The sequence below is a fragment of the Typopeltis vanoorti genome, chromosome 4 (genome assembly GCF_054136105.1).
Source record: "Typopeltis vanoorti isolate ZY-2024b chromosome 4, IOZ_Tvanoo_1.0, whole genome shotgun sequence".
In the NCBI taxonomy this organism is placed as follows: Eukaryota; Metazoa; Arthropoda; class Arachnida; order Uropygi; family Thelyphonidae; genus Typopeltis; species Typopeltis vanoorti.
The window spans coordinates 16221335-16238535 of record NC_143552.1 but is presented as its reverse complement, the minus strand read 5'-3'; the positions used below and the strand labels follow the sequence as shown (position 1 = coordinate 16238535).

Below are 17201 nucleotides of genomic sequence, written 5' to 3'. Positions count from 1 at the left end.
TGCACAACTTCAAAACCGCATAAAAAAGATACGCATAAAAAGAGACCCGAGTGTACTTGGAATGGCAGAGGAATAAGATCTAAAGGTTGAAATCATGTTACATCACAAATAGTTATTAAAAATAAAATAATAGAACACTTGACATAGGTTAATTATTTAGCTGCATAATAACATATCTAAAAGATAAAGATATAGATGAAAAAATAAAAAAAATTCAGAAATCTGTGGAACAATTAAAAGGACATTGAATGAAAAAAAAACAGAAAAACAGACAAACTCAACTGAAATTTTATAAATTAATGATCATTTTTACTCTATTATATGTTTCAGAAACATGGACTGTTAAAAAAGAAAGTAGAAAGTAAAATATGGTCTGCAGAAAGAAATCAGATTTTTAAGAGCAGTTAAAGAATGCAGAAAATCAAGACCATATAAAAAATTAAGACATCAGAAGAGTGCTAGATATTTACAATGTAAACAAAAAAAAAAAAAAAATCGAGGAATATAGAGTCCTTTCCTTTAGTGTTACACAGTGATTACATACATTTCTAATTATAATTAGCTCTTATACCTAAAGGTTAAGTGGGTAGAATATGTACCATCCATATTCTTGGGATTTTTAGACCATCATTATTGTTAAGATTATGGTGGTTGGTTGGTAAGAATTTCACAGGCTTCCTTATATTTATGCTCACACCACGTTTTGGTGTGATGTAAACTACAGGTGCCTTTGCAGTCAATTCTATATAGAGTATTCAGTACATGATCAAAAAGGCCAGATTTACATCCAACACTAGGTATCATTAACACACAAAAAAACAGGACATTGAAGATTTGCTCCAGTGAATAAGCACTTAAAGATGAATTAAAAATTATCAATAGCTTTCTGAAAAATGTCTACAGCAAAATACTATCAACAAAATTCTTCACAAGACATCACTTAACAAAAATAAACTATTTTATCTGATATACATTAAAGGTATATCAGATAAAATAAACAGAATACTACAGAAATACAACCTTAATTCCACCTTTAAAAACCTGCTGCAAAATTAAAGAACTTATTCAACTCATCCAAGGATCCACTTCCTCTGCTCTCCCACCCTGGAGTATACCATATTCATTACACCTGTAATTTGCAATATATAGGGGAAACAGGACACACAATTCCTATCAGGAAAAAAAAAAAAAGAACATAATCAGCATATTAAATTTAATAACTATGGTAATCTGGCCTTTCTGATCATGCCCTGAATTGACTGGAAAGAGACACCTGTTGTTTACATCACACCAATTTTTTTGATGTTGAAAGTTTATTTTTCACTTGATTAGAGTATAATAAAATTAGTTTAATCCTTTTTCCAAGTGTGAGCAAACAAAGTTTGTGCCTGAAAGTATCTTCAGGACTGGGGTAAGGTGGTACAACACCAGGGCAACTCGTTGCAAAGGTGGAGCAAGCTACCAACTCTCCTATCTCAGTATCTCCTATAATGCAAAACACATCTCCTTGCGGATATGTCTAATGTTATGCATTAAGGCAGAAGCATTAGCTGGATCTGCTAATGCTTCTGCCTAGTATCTTCACTTGGGCCTGGCTCCTACTGAAGAGACCTCAATAAAGGTCGAAACTAGTCCGGGTAGTGGCCCTTCCCTTAATGCATAACATTAGACATATCCGCAAGGAGATGTGTTTTGCATTATAGGAGATACTGAGATAGGAGAGTTCGTTCTTGCTCCACCTTTGCAACGAGTTGTCCTGGTGTTGTACCACCTTACCTCAGTCCTGAAGATACTTTCAGCGCAAACTTTGTTTGCTCACACTTGGAAAAAGGATTAAACTAATTTTATTATACATCACACCAAAACGTGGTATGAGCGTAAATTTAGGGAGGCCTGTGAAATTCTTATCAACCAACCCTAATCTTCAAAATAATGGTGGTTTAAAAATCCAAAGAATATGGATGGCACATATTCTACCCAGTTAACCTTTTGGTATATGGGTTAATTATAATTAGGACTGTAAGCAATCTAGGATTATATTCCTAACATGGTAATTATTCCTAACACGGTTGTAGCCTCCATAATTTTACTGAAATCAAGGAATATGGAGAAAAATGGAAAGAGGAGCATCTATTTTGGATGGAAAGATATCAGATATCAAAAGAGATGGATAAATACAGACTAAAGGGTGGGGAGAGAGAGAGAGAGAGGACCAGTGAAGCTAGAACAGACAAGTGCCTAATCCTTGAAGAGAGGAAGATGCAAAGTGTTATTAATGATAGCTGATGAGCTACAGCCAAGGAGAATAGAAGTGGAACTGCAGGATAGAGAAAAGAGCACATTTGAGGCTATTTGGTGTGAGGTAGCAGGTACAAATGATTTGAAAGGAGACAAAATGGCTATGAGTGAGGATGTGAAGGAATTGTTTGAGGTAGCAAAAGAGAAAAGTGAGAGAGTTAGGATGGTGAGTCTGTTTCCACAGTATGACAGTGAAGAGTATAGAAGGAGGGCCATAATTGCAAATGACTTTATGCATGAATTAGGCAGGAGAGTCGTGTGGAATTTGTGGATGTGTGGAGTCAGTTCGATGGGCGAAAGGATTTATATAAGATGGATGGTTTACATTTGAATGGATTTGGTGTATGGAGACTTGAAAAGGTGTTGTCGAATGCAGTGGAAGTGGATGTGCAGAATCAGGGAAACTAGAGTTATTAAGGGGGTAGAGTAGATATGCGGACTTTAGGGAGACAGTTGAGTGTATGGATGTATGTAATATGCCCAAGCGAGTACGAAAGACTACGAATCAGAATGGGGATAGTTAGTATGAGGCATCAAAATAAGGATGGGACAAATGGGCTTCTGCAATTCATGTATACTAATGCCAGAAGTATTAGGAACAAGAAGGAAGAATTTTTGGCCTTGGTTGGCACTTCCAGGCCACAGGTTATTGGCATTAGTGAAACATGGCTGACAGAAGATAATATAGCTAGTGGGATTGAATGTGAGGGGTATGGTGTGTTCAGGAGTGACAGGGAGAATAAAATTGGGGGACGAGTGTTATTGATGATAGCTGATGAGCTACAGCCAAGGAGAATAGAAGTGGAACTGCAGGATAGAGAAAAGAGCACATTTGAGGCTATTTGGTGTGATATTGAAACTAGCAGAACAAAATATACAGTTGGGTGCTGCTATAGACCAGGTGATGGAATAGATGGTAGAGATAGTATGCATATGCAAATAGAAGAAATGAGTGGAAGGAGGGTAATTATTATGGGAGATTTCAACTATGGTAATATTGATTGGAAGGAGGAGAGGACACACGGGGGGAAGGAATTGGATTTTATGCATTTATTAAGGGATAACTATCTGCAATAACATGTAATGGAAAATACCAGGAATGTGAGAGTGCTTGACCTAGTAATTGCATCTGAGAATTTGGCTGTAACGAATATGACCACGTTGTCACCAATTGGTGAGAGTGATCATAGGGTCTTGACTTGGGAGGTGGCTAAAGGTGTAGAATTTTCATTTAAGACAGGGTACATGTAGAATTATCAGGCTGGTAGGTATGACAAGCTTAGGAGTTTGATTGGTTCAGTGCCATGGCATGTAAAACTGCAAGGGCTAGATGTTGATAGTGCATGGGAGGCGGTTAGGAAGTGTTTGCACGAGGCAATGGCTGACTGTATACCTAGAGTCCGAATAATAAATCAAGTAGGGGTTAAATGAATGAATAACACCATTAAGCTTGAGCTGTAAAAAAAGAAACATTTTTTTCAATATGTTGCAAGTAAAAGAAAAAAAAAATGTATATGATGTATTACTGAGCGAGCACTTTGCAAGAATATATCATCCAGGTGGTGACATTGCAGGAATGAATGAACCAATAGATTATATGGGAATTGTGGTGAATGAAGTGGAGGTGAGTAGTCTATTACAAAACCTCAATGTCAATACATCTGTGGGATTGGATGGTATACCAGCTCGTGTGTCGTACTTGAAGCGGCTAAAGAATTGTCAGTGCCCTCGACCATTTTGTTTAATTTGAGTCTCGGGTCTGGGTTAGTCCCGAGGGGGGTGGAAAGAGGGGAAAATAGTTCCACTGCATAAAGGAAGTTCCAAGACTGTTGTTGTAAATTACGGACCGATCAGCATATCAGGAATCGTTGTCAAGGTCTTGGAGAAAGTAGTCAAGAGGAAAATACAGGATTGGATAGATGAAAATGGGATACTGTATGGGGGATAGCATGGTTTTGTGAAGGGTTGATCATGGTTCAGTAACTTGCTCATGTTTTATAACACAGTGATGGCTGAACTGGATAAGGGTAATGGGTTTACAATGCTTCTACTGCACCTTGCTAAGGCTTTTGACAGGATACCATGGAATTCTAATCAGTAAACTGCAGCATATGGGGATGGATATAGGGTTGGTGAGATGGATAGGATGGTGGTTGATGGAGAGATATCAGAGAGTAGTTTATTCAGGAGTAGAGTCCAAAAGATGGCCTGTGACTAGTGGTGTGCTATAGGGTTCTGTTCTTGGACCACTACTTTTCAGTTTGTTCATTAACGATATAGGAAAGGATCTGAGAGGAAATGTTCACTTGTTTGCTGATGATGCAAAGTTGGGTAGAGCAATAGTGAGTACGCAGAATGTCAAAATTTTGCAAGATGATTTGGATAGTTTGGAGGACTGGGCTAAGGAAAATGGATGTCGATTTAATGTGGTAAAATGTAAGGTTATGCATTTTGGGGTGAAAAGATTAGCAGCAGTATATCACATTGGTGGAACCGTACTCCAGGAGATTGATGAGGCCAGGGATTTGGGAGTGTTGGTGGATAGGGAGTTGAAGTTTAGGGGGCACATCGCAAAAGTGGCTAAATCAGCTCATCAAATCACTTGGTTGCTGAAAAATACTTTAACAAGCAGAGACAAACAAGTTATTGTTCCTCTGTATTGAGCCTTGATAAGACCCAATCTAGACTACTATGCCCAGATATGGGCGCCAGGGTTTCTTCTTGATGGGGAGGAGGTGGAGAGGATCCAGAGACGAGTGACAAATATGATAGCAGGTCTATGGAATGAACCTTGTGAGAACAGGTTGAAGATTTGTGGGTTGCAAAAATTGGTTGATTGGCAGAAAAAGGGGTGATATGATTGAAACATTCAAATTACTGAAGGGTTTCTATAAGATTAATTCAGAAGATATTTTTGAGAATAGGACTGGTGGTTGGAGGACTAGGGGGCCATACATGGAAGCTGGGCAAGAATGTGGTTAGCAAGGGTGTTAGAACTATGTTTTGTACTTGGAGAGTGATGAATGAGTGGAATAAGCTGCCAGAGTCTGTTGTGGGTGCTATGACTGTGAACGAGTTCAAGGCGAGGTATGATAGATACTGTGTGAATGTCGAATAGTTGTTCTTGACATGATGTTAGGGCCTCCCTCGATGAGTCTGTTGACTCCTTGGAGTTGCCCGAAATAATAATAATAATGTTATGCAGAGAAGTATTTGATGGTCATCGATACAGTGCACACCATAGGTACATTTCTACATATTTTTTTTCTTGTATGTAGTTATTTTATTACTTTTTATAAAATAATATTAAGTTTTCCAGTAGATCAAGAAAATGTAAAGCAGTATGGTTAGAAACTAAAATGCAGATTATATAAAGGATAGAAAGTGGAGAAAACAAAATCGCTGCAACCTTATCTTTGGGTAATTAATAAATAACATAAAACTGATTTAACTTTCACATATATTTTTATCATGATAAAATTTTTGCCTTGGTGTCAATCACTTCAGTATGACTTTGAAATTTCACAATAAGAACAGAAACTGGTATATTCAATAATGATGCACGTGAACTGTTCATACATGATGTATGAGTATCACGATCTACTTATAATTAAGGTTCTAGTAAAAATAACTTTAACAAAATTTAATAATAAATAAATAAATGTACAGTCATACCTCGATTAACAAAGTGGTTGCATTACATGAAATTACTTTGTTAAGCGAAACTTCGTTCTCAGAAGTAAAAATACTATGGCCATAATAGGGATGTTTTGTACATAAAGAAAATGACTTTTTTTTTTGAAAAAAGAAAAACTTTATTAAATAAAAAGTCAATATTACATCATGACATTTTGAAATACGAATCTAAAGTTGATTATGCTTTTTTTCTCTTTCATTTAACAATTGCTTATATGGATTTATTGCATTTAACACCGATCATCATCACGAACCATGGGCTCACTGCCCGTTGGTGTCCGATGCCTCCTTCACTATCTTCTTTCACTTTTCTTTGTCCAGTGCACAGTGTCGCAGTTTCTGCACATCCATTCCACACCAGTCCTTTATGTCATCTATCCATTCTCTGTATGGTCTACCTCTTCTGTTTACACCATCCATAATACCAAACATGAATGTCTTTATCTTCCGGTCTTTACTCATTCTGCAGATGTGTCCAAATAATTGCAGCTTCCATTTTATAATCTTCTGCATTAGATTCTCCTTTGGTTGTATCTTCCGATATTAACACTTCTTCCTAAATCAGGATCATTTTCACGGAAAAAATTTAAAACATTTTCAATGTCATTCAAGCACCTTTTTAAATCTTTGGTTGCTAACACTTTTTTGGTAGGAACTTCTTTAATTTCGTCTTCATTTTCTTTGGCTTCATTGCTAACAAGTTTTTCTAAATCTTCCACTAAAAAACCATATTCTGCATTTAATAAATTTCTTACATCCTCTTCATTGAAATTTTCGAAACCTATTGATTGAACCATCTGGATAACTTCATTTCTAATCTCTTGAATGGTATTTTCTTCTTCTAGTACAACTTCTGGCTGTAATTTGCACCAAACTCCATTTAAGAATTTCCGAGTGCTCCAAGAGCTATTAATGTTTTCAATTGTGCCTTTAATGGTAGTTTTTCCAAAAAGTTTTAATTGACATTTACTCTTTATCTTCTAGTTCAATTAAATTGCTTAACGTACCACCAGATAATAAGCTTTAAATGTTGCTATTACTCCCTGATCCATTGGTTGAATCAGGGAAATTGTGTTTGCATGGTACTATTAAGATCAGTAGGATGTCTTGAAGCATTGTCCAACAACAAAAGAGCTTTTTCTTCAAAATGATTTCTTTGGCAATATTGTTTCACTTCTAGACAAAAATGGTTAACAAATCAATCAGTAAATAACTCCTTGGTAATCCACTCATTTCTGTTAGCTTTCCATATTACAGGTAAATTCATTTTTATGTTACCTTTTAATGCCCTCGGATTTTCCAAATGGTAAAGTAATAACAATTTTAATTTAAAATCGTCATAGGCATTTGATCCAAAGAGTAACGTTAAACGGTCTTTGGCTGCTTTGAACCCAGCTGCTGATTTTTCTTCGATAGAAATGAAGCTTTTTGATGGTAGCCATTTCCAGAACAAACTGCTTTTGTCAACATTGAACACCAAATTTGGTGAAAAATTTTCATGTTCAGTTATTTCCTTTAGTTTTTCTTGAAACTTATTCGCAGCTTCAACATCTGCATTTGCATCTTTTCCTGATAATTTAACACTATGAATTCTGACCTGTTTTTTAAATTTCTGAAACCAAACCATGAGAAGCTTCAAAATTTTCCGCAGTTTCTTCAGTTTGCTTAAATTTCAGGTGATTAAACAAAAATAATGCTTTTTCTTGAATCACCATTTGAGTTAAAGGCATATGACGTTGTGACATATCATCTGTCTACAAACAACATTTTCTCCATTTTTTTCTAAAATTGGACTTTGGCTGCTATAACATCTGTACGATTCTGAGCAGACTGTTTTATATTTTTTGATTGACTAAGTATGGTTGTTAAAGTTGACTGCATTAATCCTAAAGAATGTGCTACATCAGATTTTCTTTCACCCTTTTCAACACGTTGCACGATATGTATTTTTTGTTTCTAAACAAATTGCTTTTCTTTTCCTTGATTCTGACATTTTATCTAAATATTAATATTTACAAAATCTACAATAATGCTATCAAAGAACATACACCATTTATTGCAATGCACCACACTGAAACACGCCCTGCAAAATGTAAGCAATGACTAAATTACACACATGACGTGCAAAACTGTTAAAACAGACACACCCACAGCTTGGGAGTACGTGACGAGTTGCCGTTGTTTGCCATTCAGATGATTGCTGGGCATTGACCTTAAAATTTTAATATTTTTACATAAAATGGGGCTTGAAATTGTGGGCTTCCTTATATTGAGGCTTTGTTATCAGAGGTAACGTTAACCAAGATATAACTGTAATTAAATTTACATTAATTTTGGAATTTGTGAAGAAGACTATTTCCCAAAAGTGGGATAATTTTTAAGTCTATCATTTCTGTTTATATTCGGTTGATGTAGTAAGGTCTCATTACTCTCTTTGTATAAACATATCAAGAGATTTTTACTTTTATGGAGAACCTTAACTTTCTTTAAAGAACTAGGTGTCTGGTGGTGACAGCATGCTCTGCAAATCCTTTTTTTGCATATTGGAGCACTTGGAACACGCTGCTACAGATCCACTTTTTGGCCAAAATATGATAATCTACACTTTCAAGAAATTTGATACACTCCAGGGTGGGCTAAAGGCAGAAGTTTATCTTTAGCTGAGCCCAGAAAAGTAGATATCTTGTTGATAGGATGGAAGGACACATTTGTAGGTCAATGGATCTAAGTAGTTTGGCTATATTTTCTGAGAACCTTTAACATAAGGCATGATGACACGTTAGACCACATCTATATCACTACTGTGATGCGATGAGAAGCAGATGACAAGGAAACTATAATTATCTTGTTAACATATGATTTGGTAAAGCCATTAGTAAGGAAGGTGGACTTGATGTGATTTATTTCTTGGGAGCAGCAATTTAGTTAGCAAAAAGAGTGTTCTTAATGGACTAAAGTCTTAATGCTGCCAGGTTTTTGAAAATTATGATGGTATGAAAGAGGATGAATGTAAAGTCCAACATTTGATTTTATTTTTTTCCTGATTGACAGACTGTTGTATGGTTCTATGGAAACCATCCTAAGCCATCCTTATGATACAGATTTGGCATGGGTTCTGGACAGACATACAGGAATATGCCTGTATGGCGAAATTTTATACTAATAAAGTATATGTGTAATTTAAATCTTTTTTATGCTATTTATTAATTATCATGTCTTATGTTTCTGTATGTCAAGTCATTGAGGTTGGCACAATCAATTTCAAAAACAATTTAAATCAAGCTGATGATATTAAAAATTCCTCAAAATTGCAGTTACCTTATTGCATCTAAATTAACATTCACATGTAGTAACATTTTAGAGAATATGGAAAAATAGTAAGTTTTTAGGTAGATGATATGACAGAGTGCCATATGTTGCTCACTCAGGCAATAAGAATATCTTGACATCAAACGGTTTGTACATCTCAATGGCTTCACAGAGCAGATCGTACAACATACTTTTGATGGACGACAGCTATTTACTAAAAGATGAATAAAAGTTATTGTTTGACCAATTCTGGTGTACACAGTTAGAAAACCTTATCCACAGCTGGCAAAAGCAGCATTGCAGACACTTTTACCATTTGCCACCACCTATCTGTGTGAAATGGGATTTTCATCACTTTTGCACTTAAAAACAAAAGCCAGAAATCGCTTAAATGCAAGTGATGACTTACGCGAATAAACAACAACAACATAGCCATTAAAAATTGAGATATTGTTTTGTATGTATATGTAAATGTATGTGTTTATTTTTCAATAAATAAATTATCTTGCAATAGATGTAATTTCTTAAATAAAGAAATGGAAACACGTTTTTCAAGGGGGTGTGAGAACTTATTTTTAGATTTAAGGGGGTGCTGATCACTAAAAAGGTTAAGACCCACTGCTCTAGAACATCCTGGAGTGTATGAAGTTTCATGTGACTTGGCTTACTGTGCACAGACAGGAATCTCCTTCAACATCTGCCTTGAAGAACATAAGGAATGCATTTGCTACCATTGTTATGGCAGGTCAGGACTTGTAGAACCATGCTTTGGGCATCCCTTTACACAAAACAAACAAACATGATATATAGAATTTGTTATATGTCATGGAGACTATTTTTGATGCCATCTGTTCACTCCACTAATATTTTTCAGAACTCAGAACTAAGTGTTTTGTTTCTAACCTAACTCTTGAATCCATAAGTTAAAATTAGTTTGAACACTGTCTTGTATATAGCTAATTTAGTGTTTTGACTAATTTCTTTCTTATTCCATATAAATTTATTCAGCTGACTTCCTACCTACCAGCTTTACTAATTCTGTTGTCTATTTCCATATTTAATTTACCATCTTCACTAAAAATTGTGCCTAAATAGTTGAAATATTTTCGTTGTTCTATAGGTTCACCATTCAGAATACAGCTGATGTTTTCAATGTTTCTATCTATTTTCATTGTCTTTGTCTTTTTATTGCTTATTTTCATACCAAATTTATTACAACAGTTATTCAATTTAGTCAGGAATCTTGCAGACTTGTTCAATTTATTCAGAAATATAACATAATCTGCATAAAGTAAAGAGCTATGATTAACTTCACCATTTTTGATATCAGATTTAATACCACTTTCCTTCATAATGTGATCCTTATAAATAATGAGGAACAGTGGAGGTAATGTGCACTCTTGTTACACATCTTGTTTTACTTCAAACCATCTTCCTGTACCTCCTTCAATTCTAACTACTGACTTACAGCTTAAATAGATACTATGTATTGCTTGATATAATGTCCCAGTTACGCTATATAACTTACATTTTAATGAGCTTTCCTCTTGGCATATGTCAATCCCCAAGATTTCTCAGCTATTTGTCTGAAAGTCAAAATCTGATCCTGACAACCTCTTTGGCATGAATGCCAATTGTTATTCACCAAGCTTCCCTTCCACAAGTTTTCTTTTCCATTTCTCAAGTATATTTGCATAAATCTTAAGAGGGACACTGAGTAGGAAATAGCTCTGTAATTCTCACATTTGGTGTTATTTTCATTTTTATAGATGGGTACTCTGAGTTCTTTACTCCCATCTGGAATTTGACCCTCTGACCAGGCCTTCTGAATTATGCAATACAACCACTGTTTCTTTTATAATTGAGTGTTTCTGGCCGAATTTCATCTACTCTAGCTGCCTTTCCACATTTCAGGTTTTTGATGGCTTTCTCTACTTCAGGTATGGATATGTATTCCTGTTGGGAGTTTTCTACCATCACCTTGTTTCATTTCACTATCTTTCAAAATAATTACTCTAGCCATTTAGAATATCTTTATCTTCAGTGTTCATGTCCCCTTTATCATCTCGAATTCCTTTTACAGCACTCTTTCCTCCATTTCTGAACTTTTTTTTCAACAGCCACCAGGATATTTTGCTACCTTCCTGATATTTATTTTCTATGTTCTTACCAAAGACTTTTGTTCGGCTAGTTTTACACTGTGTTTAGCTTTCTTACATTTTGTCTCTATATTCTCTAAGAGTACAAGCAGACTTCTTTGCCAGGAACTGTTAATATGAGTCCGCTATGAAGTTCTAATTTTTCTATCCTTATAGACAACCTCACTACATGCTTCTCTGGCTGAATAAATCAATGTTTTCTTCAGGATTTGCCACTGAATCTTCAAGATTTGGTTCTTGTTTTCTTCAATGACATTTGTGTATTTGAGTCTACAGTTCACTGCTAAAAGCAGCTTAACCTTGGCTCATTTTAAAACTTTTTTACACGCTCTTCTTTTCAATATGAAATTCAAATTCATCCTTCTCAAAACTAAATAGTGATCACTTGCTATTTCAAATCTTCTGTATACTCTTGTGTCCTGAACCAGTGGGAAAACATCGCAATAAACTATAACATAGTCTGTGAGACTTTTCTTATTTCTTTCATCTTCTCTTCATGTGAATTTCTGCACTTTTTATGCTGGAATATTGTGTTATTAATAACTAATCCATGTCCTGAACAGAAATCCTGCAGATTTCTGTTCAGGACATTTACCATTATTATTAGCTTTGTGCTTTTCTCCAAATTTTCCCCAAACATTTCTATATGTCTGGTAATCATCTCCTACTCTGCTGTTTAGATCTCCAACAAGGACCAACTTTTTCATTGTGTTAGCTCTCTTCTCTAATACCTCAAAAAATTCATCCATTTCTTTCTTGATAGAACCTTTTGTGAGACTATAAGCACAAATAAGTCTCATGGTCCCACTGCCATTCAAAAAGAATGTTCAAGAAGAGGAATTCAGCACTAAATATGCCATTCATATTTAGTGCTGAATACTATAATATAGTTAATATGTTTGTCATTGACTGAATGTAATATATTGTAGTTATCACTTAGAAAGATCTCACCTTGGAACAAGGTATAGAAATTCCAAAGGTCATTCAATTTGGCACTTTTGTAGTGCTACAGAATATTTGAGTGAGATTGTCTGAGAGAACAGCCATCTATAGAAAAGGAGACATGAACAAGGTTATGATCAGATTTGCTATTATTAACACTACACTTCCACAGAGTCAAAGATTGCAATGAGGCAAACTCAAGTTACATTGCAGGAGGTAAACACTGTTACACACAAAGCCCAACAAACTGTGAATTAAGCTTTCAATATATCTGAATTCACCACAATGTCAGGAAATACATTCCACTCACCAATCACTCCACACAGAGAACCTACTAGTGATTCCCCTACTCACACCTTATACAGCTTCTGAGTATGTCCTCTTTTTCTATCCCCTTCTCCCATCTACAAAAATATTCTCCCAAATTAACATGATAACAACCCTTTACCAACTTAAATGTCTAAATCATATCCCCTCTCTTTCTCTTATTTACAAGGTTTTCAGAATGCATTCCCTCTATCTGTCCTCATATCCCAAAGGCCAGTTATGATCTTGGTCAGTCTTCTCCGGATCCTTTCCAATATATCCTCATCACTATGAAAACCGGGGGATCAAATTTATGCCCAGTAATTAATACAAGGCCTGATCAAGACTTATGGAACCAGAACTTCTTTATTTCTACAAGTTAAGGTCCTCTGCATCATTTCCATAATCTGATGTGATGTCTTCGCAACTTGTGCAGTGTGACCTCTCAACTGGAGATCTTTGTCCACCACCACCACTCCATGGTCTCTTGTCCTGAACTTCTAAAATTTCCCTGAGAAGTGTATACTTTGCATCCTGTTGCAAATTCATCCCTACCAAATTTTAGAACATTATACTTTGCAACATTGAATTGACAGGTCAATACTGTTGCCCGCACATGCAATCTATTCAAGTCCTCCTGTAAGGGCCACATCTGCTTGATTCCTCATCACTCACACTCATCTGCAAACAGTTCTATATGACTAGTTAAACTTATCCCAATATTATTAATATACAAAGCCACTGAAGCACACCGTAGTGTGTTTCCTCTTTCAAGAGAGTTATTCCCCCCCCCCCCTCAATACACAACTTGCTGATACCTATTATGAGCCATTCACTTATCCAACTCGCTAGTCCATCATCCGGTCCAGTCTACTTCAGTTTAGTGAGCAACTTGTGGATGGCAACCTATTAAAAGCCTTTGGCAAAATTTAAATATGTCACTGCAGATGCATTTTCCTTGTCCAGTAGAGCGAAAAGAGTAATCATAATGAGAGACTTTAATTATCGAAATATTGATTGGATAGCAGTGGAATCTCATAAGAAGAATGAAAATACATTTATTGAGCTGTTGCAGGACAACTTCCTCAAGCAGCATGTGACAGAAGGAACTCGAGGTCAAAGAGTGCTAGATTTGATTATAGTGTCAGAGTGTGTTTCAGTTAAAGATATAACTATTCTGCTTTGGTGACAGTGATCATGCAGTACTCACTTGGGAAGTGACTAAGTTTATGAATGTTTCATTCAGAAAAGGTTACATGCTGAACTACAAAGCAGAAAATTATGACCAACTGAGAAGTATACTAAGTTCAGTGGAATGGGAATGGTTGATGGATGGGAAAAATATCAGCAGTACATGGGAAGCATTTAAACAATACTTAAATGATGCAATATTAGAGTGTGTCCCAAGAGTTTGAAGAACAAATAGGGTACTAGTCAAATGGATGTATAATCTTATTAAGCAAGAGATTCGTAAGAAATGGATGATGTGGAAGGAATACCATGTGCATAAGGATGATGTGCATTATGAAAACTATAATCAGCAGGCTAGAATAGTCTCAACTGTAGTATGGCAAGCAAATTCCAAATATGAAAAGAAACTGACTCTGGGTGCTAAAGACAACCCACAAGAATTCTATCAATATCATGTTGCAAGTAAAAGAAAGAATAAATATGAAAGAATAACTCTTCTACTTGCAGATGGCATGAGTGTTACAGATAGAGAAGAGGTTGTTCAACTAATGAGTGTCCATTTTGTTAAAAGCTATCAACCTGGTGTACGTGACATTGAGCTTATTGCTACCTCTTCACTGGATGAAGAAACTCAGGTGTATGATGACAAGGTATTAGAGCTGTTGCACAAATTGAATAAGAATTCAGCACTAGGGACTGATGGGATATCAGCATATGTGCTAAAAGAGTGTTCAGCTGAACTGGCTATTCCTTTGACCAGGCTGTTTAATATCAATCTCAGAACAGGGAAGATTCTGCAGGAATGGAAAGAATGTATGATAATTCCATTGCACAAGGGTGGTGCAAAGATGGATGTATCCGACTATCGACCAATTAGTATCTCAGGAGTAGTGGGTGAAGATTTTGGAAAATTTGGTTAGAGCTTGCATTCAGAAATGGGTTGACAGTGAATCTCTGCTTTGCAATGAGCAACATGGGTTTACTAAGGGAAGGTCATGTTTTAGCAACTTGCTCACATTATATAACAATGTCACCATTGAACTTGACAAGGGGAATGGATACACCATGATACTTTTGGACTTTGCTAAGGCTTTTGGTATACAGCATGGTAGACTGTTGTATAAATTGGAAAATATGGGTTTGGATTATAGAATATTAGTGTGGATAAGAGGATGGCTGATTGACAGATATCAAAAAGTGGTATACTAGGGATGTTAGTCTGCAAGATTTAAGGCAGGGGTCTTGAACCTTTCGGACAATGTGGGACGCATTAAAAATTTCAATGAAGCCTGCGGGCCACCAAGATATACTGTGGTATTTAGAATTCTAGGATGCTTTCTGGATTCACAAGGAATGCTGTGCATTTGATACTTTACATAAAATCCTATAAAAATAAACAAACTCAACTTTAAGAGTTTAGGTAAGGGTCGGTTCATGATAAGTTAATATACTCAGTACTTGAAAAATGGCAATTTAATGAAGAAAACATTCATTTTTTACGATGCCAATGGGCAACTTGGCAATGTTTTTCTTTGACCAGCTTCTCAATATTGGCATCAATGTTGGAAGTCGCTATGCACAGAGTATTCTCGAGATGTTGGTCCGTAATCTGAGTTCTTGTCTTGGACTTTACATATTTCATTCTGGAGAAGAACTGCTCACATAAGTATGTGCTTCCTAACAAAGCATATATCTTCAAAGCATGCTGGCAAAGACTAGGGGATGCATCTTCAGAAATGTAGTCTTTGTAAAATGTAAACAAGAGCACATTGAATAATTTTTCTCTCAAAGAAGAGTTGTTTTGGAGTTCAAGCAGCTCCATTTGTACTGATCCTGGCCTTTTGGCAGCCTTGACACTGAATGGCATTGAAAATAAATCTAAAGAAGACTGTTGGTTACAAAAATCACTAAATCTCTCTTCGAACTCACTTCGCAACATGGCTAATTTTGTAGCATATTCATCAAGAGACGAATAGTTGGACTCAGCAAGAAGCTGAAAATGAGCTAAGTCCTTTTTGGCAAATTATGCCTCCCAAAGTTTGAGATTGGCCACAAAAGCGTTGATGTGGTCAAACAGAGTATGCACCAGTTGATCTTTGGATTGTAGCTGCATATTTAGGTCATTCATATGCAACGAGATATCAGTCACAAAGACGATGTCTGTCATCCACTTCGGATCATTAAATTCCACAATCGGATTCCCCTTGGTTTGCATGAACTGCTGTATTTTGCTCTTTAAATCAAAAACTCTTTTAAGAACTTTTCCTCTGCTCAACCAACTCACATCACCATAATAAACCGCATCGTCATAATCCACTTTGCACTCTTGGTCAAAAACTCTTGGAATAGACGATGATTCAATCCTCTTGCCCTAATAATGTTGACAATAGTCACAATAACTTTTGTGACATTCTGAAATTTATTAGTTTTCGTGCACGAATTTTCCTGGTGAATTAAGCAGTGGTAATGGACGAAATCTTTTCCTTCTAATTTCGGTTCTTTCCATAGCAGCTCAACAAACCCTTTGTTGTTTCCCATCATAGCAGGGGCACCATGAGTTATCACACCCTTGAGGTTGGTTAAGCTGAAGTTGAAACACTGGAACGATTTCTTGGCAGCTTCAAGAATATCAGTGCCTTTCATCGTTCCCTTCATAGGTATGAGCACTAGCAGTTCTTCTGTCACATTGAATTGTTGATCAATGCCACGGACAAAGATAGTCAGTTGTGCTGTATCCTTCACATCTGTGCTCTCATCTAAAGCAAGTGAATATGATGTAAATTCGGACCACCATTTTTTTTAAAGTTCCTTCAATGTCATTGGCAAGTTCTTCGAGACGTGCTACAGTTACCCCAGACAAACTCGGTTTTTTTAAACACTTCCTTATTATTTGAGCACAAAATATCCCCAGCAGCGATGAGATGCTTTTTCAGTAACTCGCCGTCCAAGAAGGCTTTTGATTTTTTAGTAATTTTTTCAGCTATTACATAACTTACTTTGATGCACACTTCGCTCTCTTCCCTCTGCCTTTTAAACATACCCTGCTGGCATTTTAAATCAATTTAGAGACGGTTCGCTTTGTCCACAAGGTGATTGAAATTGGATGCATGCTTTGTCTCATAGTGTCGTTTTATATTGTATTCTTTTGATACTGATACTGACACTGACTCGCAACAAATTAAACACACTGGCTTATCATCGATCGGCACAAAAAAGTACAAATTGGTCCACTTTTTATTAAAACCCAGACAAGAATCACTTGATTTATGCTTTTTACTCGCCATAGTAATGGAAGGTGAA

General features: G+C 36.0%; 1 protein-coding gene across 5 annotated transcripts in view; it reads left to right on the top strand.

Annotated features, from left to right (window-relative positions):
* The window catches only part of Myo61F (unconventional myosin 61F), a 744085-nt gene that overhangs the window by 315730 nt on the left and 411154 nt on the right, over nt 1-17201 (top strand). The window lies entirely within an intron of this gene.